The 15,483-nt window shown below is 42.1% G+C and overlaps 1 long non-coding RNA gene across 1 annotated transcript in view; it reads left to right on the top strand.

Moving 5' to 3' along the window:
- Positions 1–12,785, top strand: part of LOC133382268 (uncharacterized) — a 28,109-nt gene extending 15,324 nt beyond the window's left edge. Inside the window, exon 3 of the long non-coding RNA XR_009761883.1 lies at positions 12,698–12,785. This is a non-coding gene — a long non-coding RNA (uncharacterized LOC133382268). The remainder of the gene's footprint in view (positions 1–12,697) is intronic.
- The last annotated feature ends 2,698 nt before the right edge of the window (positions 12,786–15,483 follow it).

Genomic DNA, 15,483 nt, shown 5'->3' with positions numbered 1-15,483 from the left:
AGGCCTCGTCCAGCCAGGTCTCCGTAATACACACCAGGTCTGCGCACTCATCCAGTATCATATCATGGATGACAGATGTTTTTCGTGTCACAGACCTGGCATTACACAGCAGCAGTCGAAGGTCGGTAGGAATCCTGCGTCCCCCAGTTAACTTCTGGTTTTGGGCAGACCCGGAACAGGGGATGGGTATTACGCATCTATCCCCTGTTCCTCTAAATTGACGTTGTCTGCCCCTAGCATCAATCCAGCGCCTGCCGCCCAATCTTGGTATAACTTGGCCCCCATCCTTCTCTGTTCCACCCCCCCGGTCTACACATGCCCCTATCCCTGCTGCCTAATGGACAGGCCTATCCTAAATAATAATAAAAACGAAAACCCACCCCGTATACCCTGGAAATTGCTAACCACTCCTTGGAGACCACAGTAAGATAATTTAAGTCATCAGCTATCCACACTCATACATTCCAACATACATTGTAATTAAAATAAATCATAAACTATCCACACTCCTATGTTCAAACATACATTTACTACTACACTATCACACAATCAATCTAACACTGCAACAACAATCAAATTAATGGCTGTAAAAGTGAAGTAGTAAAGATGGTATCAGATTATATTAAATGGCATGCCAACAGGCAAAAACACAGCAGTGTCCAGTGACAACGCCAATGCTAGGATGGTATTCACATCCAAGCCAACTGGCAGGACAGACGACAGCAACAGCAACGCCCCAATAACCAGCGAGGAGCAGCAGCAGCAATGGTGGCAACGTCTGTAGTATAGGCCATAATAGTAAAAACCTGAGCGGCGGCACGATTCACAATGGCGGGAGCGGCAACGATGGCGATGGCACAGGCTGGAATGATGATAATAATAACACCCGGGCGCCCCAAACAGCAGCAAAACCAGCACGCAAGCGAGCAGGCAACAGCACGACGATGGTACAAGCCGCGATGATGGTATCCCGGCAGCGATACAACCCACAACGACGGCCGCGGCAGCGGCGATACCTGCACACATGCGGGCAGGCAGCAGCAGCAGCGGCAGCGCAAGGCCGAGGGTAGGCGTCCGGGCAACAGCACAGCATGCAAGCGGACAGGCAGCAGCAACGGCAGCGACACAAACCAAAAGGTGGTGCCCCAAACAATGGCCTCAACACAGCCCGCTACAGCGGCCGCAGCAACGGCAGCACTCGCACACAAGCGGGCAAACGGCGGCGGCGGCAGCGGCAATGTAGGAGGTAAAGGACCCCGGCTATAATGGCGACGGTGAAAGGCACAACCCGCAGCAACAGGGCAGTGGAGCAACAAGAGCACGAGCTGAAAGGAGAACGGCTCTCACCCATCCTCAAAACATCCTGCTTGGCGACGATAGTAAGTTCAGGCTCATTCCCTGTCTGCGTCTTTCTTGTTGTTAGCGTCTTCCTGCCAAGGTTTCTTTATCAATAGTGTGTAGAAGCTGCTGATTCTACAATCCAAGTCCTTCCCTTTAATGTCATCAGCTTCTTCCCCTGCTAATGCACTCCTGCCAACAGGAAAGGCCCTAAAGAATTAATATAGACGTTAAACAGTAAGGGGGCTAGTATGCACCCCTGCTTGACTCCCTTAAAAATAGGGATAGGCCTGGATAGATGCCCAGCATTGTTACATCTAATACGTAAGTAGTTGTTATCATGGAGACCACGTATTAGTGATAGGAGGCACTTATTAGTAGCTTCTAATTTTTCCCAAAGTCTGTCCCTAGGGATCGAATCAAAGGCTGATTTAAGGTCAATAAAGGCCGCATAGAGAGCTCCACCACGATTGGCTGTATATTTATCCATCAGATGTTGCAAGACAAAGACGTGATCTACAGTGGAGTGTTCTGCTCTAAAACCGGCCTGTTCTTCTACTAGGATATTTTCTTGTTCGATCCAGTCTTTCAGCTTCTCGTGCAGATGACTGGCATATAGCTTGCTAATGGTGTTTAGGAGGCTGATTGGTCTATAGTTGGAGGGATCAAATCTTGAGCCTTTTTTATAAATTGGAATAATTATTGCAAGGCTCCAGCCTTCTGGGATATAGATAGAATGGTCTATGTATGTGAAGAGAGACACTAATATTGGGGCCCACCAGTCTACATTCGATTTAAATACCTCAGCAGAGATGTTATCCACCCCAGGAGGTTTATTTGATTTCATTTTAGCAATAAGACTAGAGATCTCCTTGATGGACACAGGTGGCCAGTCGGGAAGGTCCTTGAGGTTGAATTTGAACATGTGTAAGTGTTCTCTTGCCTAAGTTTTGTTAAAATGGGACTCCCAGGCATTCACTGAGATGTGGTAATCCAAATTAGGAGGCACTTTAGGCCATCCCTTTCCAACCAGCCTCCAGAATGAAGTTGAATCCTTTAATCTGGAGGCTTTTAACAGACGTTGCCAGTTTTCTTTTTGTGCTAACTCCTTTTTCCGGTTAATTAGTTGCTTGTATTGTTTCTTCAGTTCGAGGTATTCCATAAATGATGACTGAGAGTTGTCCGTTCTATAGGCTTTATATATTGTAATTAGTTTTTTTTTTTGCATTACACAGTCATGGTCGAACCAAGGTTTGGATTTTAATACAGTATTCCAAGGTTTATTCTTAGGTTTAGGAAGGAGGACGTTTTGCAGGGCCATAATCAATTTTTGGAAAGACCCAAGTACCGTCATTATCGAGGTTGCTGTAATTACATGTTCGCGAAGGCAGAGGCATCGATGCGAGTTTAATGTCTCTTTTAGATCATTTTCCACATTAGGCAGCCACCTGATACGGGATGGACGAATATCAAGATCTGCGTCTAGCATTGGTTCCTGATCTACATAGATAGCTTGGTTGCCACAGTCCAGAGAGAGAACTAGGGGGAGGTGGTCACTTTCAGGGCGATTATCAACCGTACACGAGGCAACTGCCCGGAATAGCTCCTGGGAGACAATAAAGAAATCCATAGTGGAGGTTCCCAGGCCAGAAAGAAGGGTTAGTTTAGAGTCACCTTTCACCCTCCCATTCGTCAGTGTTAGATTCAGATTGTCCAGCATTTGCCTAAGGCATAGTCCGGTGTAATTAATGCCATTATCTTTTGATCGTCTAGCCGGAACATTAAAAGGCCCATCCACTAGTGGGACCGGCATCTGAAAGCTCGTATATAGGGCTTCGTCGCTGGAGCCAATTCTGGCGTTGAAGTCTCCCACTAGTATCACCAAAGCTTCAGGATAGAGAGATGTCAATTTGGCCACATATTCTTCAAGTCTCAACATGTTAGCATTACTTGATTTTTTATGGCGACATGGAAGGGAGTAGACATTGATGAGCAATAAAGATGTCCATGCAAATTTAATTATTAAGGGGCCAGCAAGGGCCATAAGGGGGTCTGGTTTGATGATAGAGGCATGCAGTTTCGTAGAAATAAGTGTGCATAGACCACCCTTAGGGCGTCCCCCCTTAGTGCTTGGTGTAGCTTCCAGTAGGTGGGTTGTAAAGCCATTTAGGTTGAGTCCCCCTCTGAGCCACGTCTCTTGGAGGAGGATAATATCGTATTTTGTAAGGTATTGTGAAAAGGATGGGTCAGATACTTTATTTCTCCAACCTGAGATGTTCCACGAGAGGATCAACAAATACCTAATGGACTGGCTGGTTCTTTGTCAGGGAGGGGCAGATTTGCAAGGTGGTAGATTCTGCCTCATATTTGCTGGGTATGGCAGGTCAGTCTCCTTCTCACAGGGGACGATTTTGTCCAAAGTTGGATCAAGTCTGCTTACATTTGAGAGCATTGGTTTTAGGGAACCAGATGGATAAATCTTGGGAGCGGTTATCTTCTGTGGAGACCCCTCTTCATTCGCTTTGAGCCATCTCATATCTGTCCAGGACAGAGATACACAATCAGATGCTCCAGCATTATGGGCGATAAAAGCCTGTTTCTTCTTGGGGGAGGATTGCATCATATCAGGGGCTAGTAGGTTCATTTCTGCTGTAATCCAAACTAAGGGGGCATTTTGCTTAGCCTCTGCCGGTCTTTGAGGTGGTCTCTCTGAGGGTTTAGGATGGTCGTGACAGGCTACCTTGTGGTCCTTCAGTCTACCAAGTTCATTCTCCTTGGGATCCCCATATATGGAAGTCGCCAGTCTCGTTTCCAGGTGTATTATTAGGTTATTAAGTCTTGTCAGAATCTCCATTTGGGCAGCAGCAGATAGAGCAGAGAACGAATTGAGCAGAGTGTTCTCCTCCTCAATAAGAGATTCCTTCTCCTCTTTTGTCTCTGGTACTTGCCCATTGGGTTCTGCTCCTTTCTGGGTTTCCTGAACCTGTGGGTCCAAAGTTCTAGCTTGAAGGGGTGCTGGTTCAGAGTCCAAATCAATCAGGACTTTTTCTTCCTTGCTATCTGGTTTTTCCAGGGCCTTATTTGTACCTATGTCAGGATGGAAGGTTAGCGTCTGCGGAGCAGCTAAGTTCTCAAAAACTCTTGACACTAGCAGACCATGGGTAGAAAGTAAGTCTCTGTTGTCAAATACCAGTTTTGCTTTTCTCATGTCAAAGAACGACACCATGGCACGAGCATTGGGGTAATTATAGAACAGGTAATCTATATGAGCTATATCATCGACGTTTAAGGCCCTGAAGATATTGCTACCAAAGGCCTTTAATAGACAAATTTTATGTTCTTTTTGGCTTAAAAAGCCTACCGGTTTAGGATAGTTAGACAGGGCCAGCTTATAGCGATTTAGGACTAAGGACCATTTTGTAGCTCTCTCTTGCCACGTGGTTAGTGTGGATTCATTTGGTTGGTCACAGTCCTTGCTCTGTGGTATGGGATTTGGCAGTGATGGAAGCAGGGGAACCATAGGAGCTTCTTGTGTAGATTTAATACTGGCACCCAGGTTTTGTTCAGGCTGGGCGGTCTTTTTTGTCATAATCTTTTCCCGTATTGGTGGAGCATCAAGTAATTTAATGAGATTCTCAAATTTCATTTTGTAGCGGCTATGGCTCTTTAGGGATTTAATGTTCTTGATGTTCTATCCCAGTCTGTGTCTGTGTTGGAATTGCTTTTTAATAAGTTTTTAAACCTTTTCTTTAAAAAAAAAGTTTTTAAAGCTTTTAAAAATGTTTTTAAAGATGTTTTGTTTTAATATATTTTAAAGTCTGTTTTTATTATTTTAGTGCTTTTGTTTGCTGCCCTGGGCTCCTACTGGGAAGAAGGGCGGGATATAAATCAAATAATAAATAAATAAAAATAAATAAACTTCATTCACCCAACCCAAAATTCAGAATCATGCCACTTTAAGCTGTTTTGCAACTGTTTATAATTGTTTTATGGTTATTGGTTTTTAATGGGATTTATTTCTTATAGTGAGCTGCCTTGGTTTCCAATCACCAACCCTATCTCACAGGGTTATTGGAAAGGCTCCATACACACACACACACACACACTTGCAGGTATAAAAATACACCCCATATAATAGTTTATTGTCAAACCAGTTGGTCATTGAGAAACATTTTTTAAAAAAATCAGTATTAGTTTCCTACATAATAAAAACTGTGATACCTAGGTAAACCCCGCCTAATTGCTTTAAAAATAGGATTGGAGGGAGAAAGATTTACAACACAAACACAAGTCTGTGCTATGTTTACTCAAAAGTCCCATTAATTTACGGCACAATCCTAACCATGTCTACTCAAAAGTAAGTCCTAATGGAGTTCAATGGGGTTTACTCCAGGTACATGGGATTAGCATTGCTTTACTCCCAGAAAAGAAAAGCTTTTAAATACTTTAATATTTTAGATACTTTCATATTTCATAGCCCAGGGTCTGACTCTTGCACACAAGAGAAAAAAAAACCTTTAAGCCATATTACTTACGCAAACTGCAAAAACTCAAAACCACCATTTTCTGACATTGAAATTAAGCCTAGGCATGCCTGGATCAACAAGTCACAACCCTGGCTTCATTTATTGGCTACAATCCTGAAAGGGTGGGTGGAGTTAGAGCCAGAGCTTTGAAAAGTTACTTTTTTAAACTACAACTCCCATCAGCCACAGCCAGCATGGCCAGTGGATTGGGCTGATGGGAGTTGTAGTTAGAACTAGGAGCAGTTATAAAGATCTGTAAAACAGATTTAACAGTCACACGGGGGGGGTTGACGTTTTGGTGTATATCTCGAGAACCAGACCACCTAGAAACTTAATGGTTTTTTTTAATTGAAGCTGAGAGTCTGGAGATTAAGGGGTGCTAGCTGGAGAACCAAAGAGGACCCCCAAAAACCAGAGACTCCAGCCAAAAACTGGAGACCTGGTAACCCTAATTATGAAAGCTGCCATGAATATTGAAAGTCACTTCTGAATTTGTTACGATACACACAAAGCCTATACGTATTCAATTATTTCATGGAAATACAACAACGGGAAAAGTTAGCCTTGTTGAATTTCTGAGACCTCACAAAGCTATTAAAGTCTGGAGTCCTTCCAGGTAACAGTCGGGCAGCTTGTTTTATCCTCATAGCTGCAGTTCATTCTCTTGTTTGAGCGTAGAAATTGTCAATTTGAGCTTTGATATACCAGGAAGGAGAAAAATGGAGGGAAGAGTAAGGCAACTCAGAGTTGTAGAAAAGGAGATAAAACTTCCAACAACAACAAAAAATTCAAATCTTGCCTAGTGTGTCCTTTTTGCCAGGAACCAGCTATTATCAACTTTAAAGAGAAATATGAAAACAATTAAAACGTTTTAATGGGCATTAGCGTTTTTTGTTTAATGTTCCACCCTATTCCTCGAGTTTCAAAAGCAACACAAATTAAAATGATCAACAGACAAGTTCTACTTTTCACTTCAACATCATATAGTAAAGCTAACTGGAGTGGGAAGGTCAGTAAGCTATGTACATCTATGACCAAAGAATGTTGCTAGAACAAGTACCAGTCCATATATGACCTTCCATAAAATGTAGTGTGGTTGGCAAATCCCATGGCTCCATACCAGTAACCTAATGTAGGCAATGTTGGTACAGAAACTCTGCATGAAAGAAGTATGTTACACCTGAAGGTGGTGGCATGAGGAAGCAAATATGCAAAGACTACTTCCAGGTTTAAGCAGTATTATGACAAAGCGAAGGAAAACAAAGTACTCAGATTACCATTTCATTTAACAGAATATCTGGCAAGTTATTTCTCATAATGTCTAAGAAGGCGTAAATGTGCCCATTGCATTTTTTGCGGGGCGGAGGTGTTTTGTTTTATTTTACAAGTTGTACTAAGCTGTTCTCCCCCCCCCCCAAGGGAAGATCTTCTTCCCTCACAAATGCTAATTGAGGTTAGGGAACTTGTCAAAAGTAATAGTTTTTCAAATAAAGCTGTAAAGCATTATGCTAATTCTATGCAAATTGTATTAATAAAGGCTTGAGGCAGCTGAGCTGGCTTGTTTGCCTCACATGTTGTACTGGGTTGTAGGCTATTAAGAGTACTTTTCATTCTATTACAATGATAATTGTGAAGATTTAAGCAGTCAAAGCAAGCATCTGTGTCCACAGTCCAAAGCACTGAGGCTTTATTAGTGTCAGGATAGCTCGGTTGTGTCCTTTCCACCCATGTATCTGGTTGACTTGAAAGGAAAAAACAGCCTGGATACTTAGCTTGTTCTATTCCCGTTTATTATCCATCCATGCCAGATGGAGAGAATATATCCTACAGGGAAGAACTCCTCAGCAGATACAATACCAAATGGAATGTAGTATAATTTTGTTTGGAAAAATCTGAACTAATTTTTCTTATTTTTAATTATCTCTGAAATATGAAACAGTTTATTTCCAGACATTCTGCAGATAAATTTGTGTGTGAGAGAGACAGAGACAGGTTACAATCATATACCACTCACTTAGGAGCAAGCCTAACCTAACGCAGTGGAACTTTCTGCATAGGCATGTATAGGATTGCACTGTAAACCTTCAGAATTTCTCTGCCAAACAGTACAAATCTATACTTCTTGGGGAGTAACTTCCATTGAACTCTGTGGGAGTTCTTTGCAAAGAAGCACTTAAACAAATGCTTAACTTAAAACCTCACAGCATGTTTAGATGCACAGTGACTCTTTTCCAGGTCAAAGAGCGCCTCTAGCATAATCATTTCCAAACTGCGTGCCAGGGCACATTAGTGTGACTTGAGTCTACAGTATCTCTAATGTGTTACATGAAATAAATGAAACGAATAAATCGAGCCTCTGGACATTTCTCCTTCCAGTCAGGAGGAATGCCCAGAAAATAAACTCACACGGAGAAACTCACCCAGAGATCCAGCAGGTGACCTCCTTTGAGGGATGGTAATTCTACCACAGTTTGAACAGCGTGCTCGGGGTGAAATATGTCTTCAAGTTTTTATTCAGAAAAATACTGTGCTGTAGCTGTCAAGTCACTGGAATAACACTACTCTAGCAGACACTGAAGTAATCTGTGTACAATGAATGGAGTTTGATTCAAGTGATTGGGGCTCTGCCTGCTAAGGATAAGCAGAGCTTGGAAGTAATCAGTTACAAATACTGAAATACTTGTAATTTATTACTTTTCTGGGGAACGAGTAGCTAATTTCTTTACATTTTGTTTTTAATAGAATGAGGAGTTGTTTTATTACTTTTGAGGAGTAATTATAATGTTTCCAGCATTATTTTGGGGCATTACTGGGGTGTGGGAGCAGGGGAGTCTTCTGCTGCTCTGATTCGTGGATGAAAATCATGTGCCTCAAACTTGGCTTCTGCACAGCATGGCTCTTCCCTTGTACTGTGTGGGTGTTTAGGAGGTGACAAGGGAGGAGGTGGAGAGCGAGACAGGGGTAGAGTGCAGAAAACAACTGTTTAAAAAATGGATGGTGGTGGAAAAGAGCGGAGTGGAGGGAGAAAGGAACCGGAGAGTAAGGACATGGATGAAGAAGAAGGAGGCAGCAGTGTACTGGAGATAAAGAACTGTGAAGGTGAAAGACGACAACGTGTGTGTGTGAGAGAGAGTGAGTGTGTGAGTGTGTGTGAGTGAGTGTGTGTGTGTGTGTGTGTGTGTGTGTGTGTGTGAGAGAGAGAGAGAGAGAGAGAGAGAGAGAGAGAGAGAGAGAGAGAGAGACAGCATACTGTGCTTGCACTTGATGCACAAAGCAGCCTCCGCCGCCCTCTCAGGCATCTTTGCTGCATTTGCAGTGTTTTAACTTTTTTGCACCCCAGGGAAAATATTTGCATAGATGGGTGTGCCTTAGTTGGTAGCATGGCAGGGTCAAGGAGGTGGATGAGTGGGAGAGATGACGCTTGCTGGCTTAGTGTGTGTTGTAGCCTTTTGTTTGATGCATAAAGATCTGAGCGGTGGCCTCTGCCTCCCTCCCCTCCTCCCTTACCAGTGGAGAGACCACCACTGCTATCTTATGGATAAAAACAATTATTCTACTACCTCGGTGTGTTTGTGTTTATTTTTAATGTTATTTTAGGCTACTTAGGTGTGTAGAAGCCAAGGCCAGCACCTTGTAGGCATTCTAGTTTTTTAAAAAAGTAACAACTGTAATTGTAGTGATTACTTCTGTTGTGAATAACGGTAAAGTAATCAATTCTTTTCAAAACACTTGTAATTGTAATGGTAATTTATTCCTTTTTGGGGCCGCGTAACAGTAATTGTAATTTATTCCTTTTTAAAAGTAATCTTCCAAGCGCTGAGGGTAAATGATACATTCATATGATTTAATAGAGAAACATCTCTCTCTCTCTCTCTCTCTCTCTCTCTCTCTCTCTCTCTCTCTCTCTCTCACACACACACACACACACACACACACACACACACACCATAAGTGAACAAGCCTATTTATGCTTAGTAATTATTATTATTATTATTGAGTTATTGTATGCCATTTACCCTAAGGTCATAAGACAGCTCACAGCAATTTAAAATACAACATTAAAAACAGTTTGAAACAATTACAATCACAATAAGAGAATAGCTGGGTCCTAAAAATATACATCTCAAGTGCTGAAGGCCAGGATAAAGAAGTGTGTCTTCTGCATGTGACAAGAACTGTATAGTGAAGGTACCAGATGCACCTATGTGGGGAGGGAGTTCCACAACTTAGTGGCTGTCACAGAGAACGGCCTCTTTCAGCTTCTCAGGGTAGTGAAGTCCCAAGAGGGTCCCCTCAACTGATCTGGGTCTGTAGGAAAGAAGGTGGTCTTTCAGATATTTGAGGCCTAAAACATTTAGGGGTTTAAACACTAATGTGAACACCTTGAATTGGGCCCAGAAACAAACTGGCAACAAATGCAACTGTTTTAAAATAGGAGTTATATGAGTTCTAAAGGGAACTTTCGGCGGCCCACTGTGAATTGTTTGTGAGGCACTTTGAGGGTAAAGTTGCTTGCCTCCATAGCAATCTTGATGCCCGATCCTCAACTACTGTAGTCCCCAGTGAGGTGTCCAGTGCAACATCTGCTGCAACTTCTTGGGAATGGTTTCAGTTGATGTGGCCTGATGACATGGACAAGGTACTTGTGACAATGAGGCCAGCAACATGTCCTCTTGACCCTTGCCCTTCTTGGTTTATTAAAGTTTGCTGAAGGGGTTTAACTGAGTGGATCCAGGGTGTGGTCAATGCATCATTGTGGGAGGGAGTGGTTCCAGCTGCCCCGAAAGAGGCGGTGATCCGACCACTTTTGAAAAAGCCTACCCTGGACACATTGGTTTGTGACAACTACCTCCCAGTTGCAAATACCCCCTTTTTATGGAAGGTGATTGAGCGGGTTGTGGTGTAGCAATTGCAAGTACTCTTGGATGAAACAGATTATCTTGACCCATTTTAGTCTGGGTTCTGGCTTGGTTATGGAACTGAATCAGCCTTGGTCGCCCTGATGGATGACCTTTATCAGGAGAAGGACAGGGGGAGTGCGACCCTGTTACTCTTACTGAATCCTAGCAAGATGGAGGCTCTGTGGGTTGGTGGTTCCTGAGTTCAGATAATTGGTCAGTTGCCTGCTTTGGATAGGGTTGTACTCCATCTGAAAGAGCAGGTCCGTAGTCTGGGGTGCTCCTGGATCCATTTTGTCATTAGAGGCCCAGGTGACCTCAGTGGCTAGGAGTGCCTTTTACCAGCTTTGGCTAGTAAGACAGCTGCAGACGGACCAGGATAGCCTGGCTACTGTTGTTCATGCATTGATAACCTTCAGGTTGGATTACTGTAATGCACTCTATGTAGGACTGCCCTTGAGGTTGGTCTGGAAGGTGCAGCTGGTGCAAAATGAGGTGGTGAGACTTTTCAGGGGGGCAGGGTATCACCAACATTTCACCCCACTGCTGAAAGAATGGCACTGGCTACCTATTAGCTACTGGGCTAAGTTCAAGGTTCTGGTTTTGGTGTACAAAGCCCTGTAGAGCTTGGGACTAGGATACCTGAAATACTGTCTTACCCCTTATATACCCAGTCAGTTACTATGCTCTGCAGGTGAGGGCTTCCTGCAGACACCATCTTATCAGGAGGTCCATTCTGCACAACATAAGAAGCAGATTTTAGTGTTGTGGCACCCACCCTTTGGAATTCCCTCCCCTTAAATATTAGACAGGCATCATCTCTGTTATCTTTTCGGTGCCTACTGAATACCTTCCTCTTTCAACAAGCCTTTTAAGTAGAGACCTTATCCCAGTCTGTGCCTGTGTTGGAATTGCTTTTTAATGTTTCTAAAGCTTTTTTCTAAAGATGTTTTTAAAGCCTTTTTTAAAAATATATGTTTTTAAAGCTTTTTTATTGTTTAAAAAGATGTTTTTAAAGATGTTTTGTTTCAATATGTTTTTAAGGATGTGTTTGTAATATATTTTACAGTATATTTTTATGATGTTTTGGAGTGTTTTTGGTGCTCTTGTGTGCCACCCTGGGCTCCTGCTATTTATTTAAATAAATAACTAAACCAGAGCCAGTAATCTAGCCACTGCAGTTTGGGCGAACTGAAGTTTCCAAATTGTCTTCAAGGGCAACTCTATGTAGAATGCATTGTAATAATCCAGTCTGGAAGTTTCCAGAGCATGAAGTACAGTGGTCCCATGTTAATTTTGGCCACATTTCACCAGGTTGCATTGCAGTTGTCTTACCACGCATCAGTGTTAGCAGAGCTACAGCTCGGTTGCTATAATGTCAGCTACTGCAGTAATGACTGAGATTGATCTTCCAGTTCAAATCTCACCTCTCACCATGAACTCACTAGATGGTCTTAGGCAAGCCTCCTACTCCCACAGGCACTCATGTGGGAATAGTGAAACTTACCTACCTTACTAGGCTATTGTGAATATTACTATCATAATTTTTAAATTGTTTTTATATTGTTTTAAATTTTAAAATTGTGTTTTAAATTGTTTTTAAAATATGTGTTTTTGTATATTTGTTTTAATGGTTTTGATTGCTGTAAACCGCACAGAGAGCTTTGGCTATGGGGCGGTATACAAGTGCAATCAATCAATCAATCAATCAATCAATAATGTATGTGAACAGCTCTGAAGCCTTTAACTATACAAAACAATTACTTTTGAAAAATGTTATTCAAAAACAAAGACAAAACTGGAAAAAAACAACAGCCCGGTCTGGCTGCTACATACACATAAGCCTGTCCCATAATATTGCAATAAAGAAAAAACAGAATGGAGCTTGAGTGCCAGAATGTCACAATAAGTCTCTGTCTTTCCACTTCCTTTCAGACCAAAGAACCAAGGCACCATCAACCAAGAAGAGACCCCACCATCTCATCAGGGAGCTGCCATCGAGGAACACCAATCAAGATGTCAACCAAACCTTTTGTTGCATTACAGAAAATACAAATAATAGAAAGATTCTGGTCCAAACAATAAAAAGATTCAATAAACCTGCACCATATACTGTGAAAATTGTCGTTTTTCCTTACCCTGGGGTATTCTTAAATGTTGGGTCAGCCTTTCAGCCACAGCTATAGTTCAAACATTACAATACCATAGGTCCAAGTCCAAACCTTCTAAATCTTCTGTTGTCATTATTTTAGTCTTCTTGATGTTCAGCTGTAGTCCTGCTTTTGTGCTTTCCTCTTTAACTTTCATCAGCACTCATTTCAAATCATTACTGGTTTCTGGTAGTATTTGTTATTTATTTATTATTTATTAATTATATTTATTAGTCACTTTTTTCCAAAATGAAACTCAAAGCGACTTACAAAAAAAAATCTCAAAAACATATACAGAATAAAGATAACAGTAAAAAGCCTTAGTAGTATGGTATCGTCTGCATAAATTATTGATATTTTTCTTTCCAATTTTCACACCACCTTCATCTTGGTCCAGTCCCACTTTCCATATGATATGTTCTGCATAGAGATTAAACAAATAGGGTGATAAAATACACCCCTGTCTCACACCCTTTCCGATTGGGAATCAATTGGTTTCTCCATATCCTGTCCTTAGACTAATATATCTTTTTAAAACACTAAAGTACTCCAATATTTGTATAACAATTCAAGTATTAACATTGGAGTATAAATTGCTAATTAGAGCCTATTGTTTTCAGCCCAGCAACTTGGAAGATCACAGTTTTAGGAATAGGATTGCCAGGTCTCCAGTTTTCACCTGGAGACTCTGGATTTTTGGGGTCCTCTCCGGAATTCCAGGTGAGTTGCCTCAAAAGGTTTACAGAATGAATTAAAACAATAAAATTACTGGCAAAAACAGTTGGACAAGTATTTAAAAACACTCAAAGTAATAAAATCAATAATGAGTTAAAAACAGATAAAAAACATAATAGCTTCTACATGCCTGGGTAGGCTTGCATTAGCAGGTGCTGAAAAGAATACAATGAAGGTGTCTGCCTAATGTCAATACACAGGGAATTCAAAAGTGTAGGCGTTGCCACACTAAAGGATCAATTTCTTACAAGAGCAGAACAAATACTATATGTGGCACCCGTAACATGGAAAGCACACCTTGAACTTGGCCTGGTAGCAAATCAGCAACCAGTGCAGATTTCAGAGCAGAGGTATTATATGCTGATAGGGTCTCACTCATGCCAGCAATTGCGTCACAGCATTCTGTGCTAACTGCAGCCCCTGGGTCAGGTTGTGCTGCAGGGGGATTTCTAAGACCTTGCCTGACTGGCTGCCAGGATCCCACTGGTTGTGGGATGCTGAGTTTTCGGCCTTACTCATGGGAATCTTATTGTGGTTGGTATGGTATTGCATTTAGGAAATCATCACTGTCTTTTCTTTTTCTGTTTGCATTTCATTTACCTTTAACCTCACTCCCTTATATCCATAGAAGTGACAACAGTGGTTTCATGTGCTCAGCTCAACCCCCTTAAAGCCACTGATGATGCACCTTGTTGGTTACATGACAGTTTGTTTCTTGCCCAATAGTGGTAAAAGAGAATTCACATTCTGGGATGTGTGGCTTCAGTTGCTGTTGTTTCCAAGCTACTGCCTGTGAAGGTCGGGGAAACCATGTGTTTTTGTCTCTGTAAATTATTATTCACTGGAATTGGGTTAGCTATCAAGGTGAGTTTATAGCGGCCCACAGGGTAGGCAGAAAAGAGTAGAGAATCTTCTTACTCTAACTCATTTCTCAGACCTCTTTCGGAAGTGAAGGGTCAAGTCTGTAAAGCAGTTTGGAGCAGGGCATTGCAGGCAGGGGTTGCCAGCTCTGCTTGGATATGGATATCTTTGCAGATGATCCCTAGTCAAATTTTACCAACAGCACAATCCAAACCATATCTACTCAGAAGTAAGTCCTATTGAGTTCTATGGGGCTTAGTCCCTTAGTAAATGTGTTTACAAATGTAGTGTTCTGGGGCATCCATCTTAACTCCTGAGTGCTCCTGTTTAACATCTCCATGACACTAGGCTCCTTTCTTCCTATAATGACCTTCTGCTGACTGGCCTGGCTTGAGGGCACTTAAACTCTTCTTGCCAGAAGCAAGTAGGCTAGATTGAATGTTTCCTACCCAGGGTCCCTAAGCAAGTGAGAAGGAATGATTCCATCACTTCAGCTGGACCTGGAAAATCTATATTTTAAGATTTCTTTAATTCCCAATCAGATAAATGTTTTTGTTTGAATTATATGCTCCAAGCAACTGTGGTGCTTAATGTATTATGCTTAATGACATCACTAGGGCGCATCCCTGAAATCTCAGGGTTTGGGATGCTTCTAACTTGGCTACCCTATTTAGGAACAAGATACATCAATGGTATGTGTATGTTTTAAAATGTGGGATATACACCAGAGAGGGGGCATGTGGGGTAGGACATGGGTGCTAAACCTGTATCAGCATATGTGGAACTAGGCAGCAGAGCTGGGACAGCAGACAGGGTGAGTAACCCATTGACACAAAAAGAAGACACACAGTAAGTGGCTCTACAAACAACACAAGAACAAAGCAGGAGGGACACAGAGTATGTGGACTAGACACCGTAGTCACCCATGTGGTGGGGTGCTGCCTCAGCATCACCCTTCAAACATGAGTGCTGCTG

This window comes from Rhineura floridana, chromosome 3 (genome assembly GCF_030035675.1).
Source record: "Rhineura floridana isolate rRhiFlo1 chromosome 3, rRhiFlo1.hap2, whole genome shotgun sequence".
Classification (NCBI taxonomy): Eukaryota; Metazoa; Chordata; class Lepidosauria; order Squamata; family Rhineuridae; genus Rhineura; species Rhineura floridana.
Note: the sequence above shows the minus strand (reverse complement) of the source record. Positions and strands in the feature narration are given on the sequence as shown.